Source organism: Gobio gobio, assembly GCF_949357685.1.
Source record: "Gobio gobio genome assembly, chromosome: 8".
In the NCBI taxonomy this organism is placed as follows: domain Eukaryota; kingdom Metazoa; phylum Chordata; class Actinopteri; order Cypriniformes; family Gobionidae; genus Gobio; species Gobio gobio.
Window position 1 is genome coordinate 3,895,021 of NC_137114.1, and position 1,623 is coordinate 3,896,643.

Below are 1,623 nucleotides of genomic sequence, written 5' to 3' on the forward strand. Positions count from 1 at the left end.
CCCAGTTGACCCGAAGGCCCAGACGGGCTAGGTGATGGAGCACCAAATCTCTGTGTCCGCAAACCTGCTCTCGAGAGTGACCCAGTATGAGCCAGTCGTCGAGGTAGTTCAGGATGCGAACCCCGTGCTGCCGAAGGGGCGCAAGGGCTGCCTCGGCAAACTTCGTAAAGACGCGAGGGGACAGAGATAGCCCGAATGGTAGAACTGCGTACTGATATGCCCGCCCCTCGAAAGCAAACCGTAGGAGCGGTCTGTGTCGAGGTAGAATGGAGACATGGAAGTAGGCGTCCTTCAGGTCGATCGCTGCAAACCAATCGTCTGGACGAACGCATTCGAAAAGGCATTTCGCTGTCAACATCTTGAACGGAAACCGGTGAAGATAATGGTTCAAGACGCGCAGGTCCAGGATCGGTCGTAGCCCACCGGTCTTTTTGGGTAGAATGAAGTACGGGCTGTAAAACCCGGAATTCATCTCGGCTGGAGGGACAGGTTCGATCGCACCCTTCGCCAGTAGGGTGGCAATCTCCGCTCGCATGACGGGGGCATTGGCCCCGATCATAGTGGAACGGACTCCCCGGAAGCAGGGAGGAACCTGCGCGAACTGAATCGCGTAGCCGCGCCTGATGGTCCGCGCGACCCAGCCCTGGAAGCTGAAGCCAGACTCCCAGAAACTGTGCCAGCGGGGTCATACGGAGTACAGACGTACCCGGTGTGGGCTTGCAGCGATGCAGCGTCACCGGCCCGGACATGGGAGGCTGAGGGGCGTCCCGGTGCGGGGGCACGGTTGACTGCTGCATCCTGACAGAGGAGACCAGGGAAGGACGCACGTTCCACTGGGGTCTGCTCTGCCAGGAGGCTGGCGACAGAGTGGGATGCGAGTGGTGGGACCCGTGGGTGGCGCGCACCGTCATCACCGGACTCTGTGGGCTCAGGGATGGGAGTGTTAATTCTTTCTTTGACCAAATTAGGGTGCTGCTGACCCGTGGGCCAGCAGCTGAACAAAGGATTCTCCCCCGGCCCTCCACCGGGGGAAGGAGTGGTCCTGCTACCATCTCCTGGAAAGAATACTCCATCCCTGAGCCATCCGTCTCAGGAACGCCGCTTGGCCTGGCGTTTAGCGGGGCGCGGGGCGGGCTGAGCGGATTGTGACGCCTTCCTTCGGCGACCTCTGCCACCCGGCCCGGGTGAAGGCTGCTGCTTTGGCCGGGCGGGAGGGGCGGGAGCCTTAGGAGGGCGTCCTCGGCGTGGAGCAGACTGAGGCGACTGTGCCGGCGGCTGGGTGGAGGCAGCAGCTGGCCGCCGGGGCAGTACATGTTTGATAGCCTCAGTCTGCTTCTGGGCGATTGAGAACTGTTGGGCAAAGTCCTCAACCGCCCCGCCGAAGAGGCCGGCCTGGGATATGGGGTCATCGAGGAACCGCAGCCATAAGTGACGCTCCTGGACCACGTTTGTGGACATCACTTGACCCAGGGAGCGTGCGGTCACCTTCGTCGCCCGGAGAGCGAGGTCGGTGGCGGCACGCAGCTCATTTAAGAGCCCCGGATCAACTCCACCCTCGTGCATGTCCTTGAGGATCCTGGCCTGGTAGACCTGAAGGATCGCCATGGCACGCAAAGAAGCGGC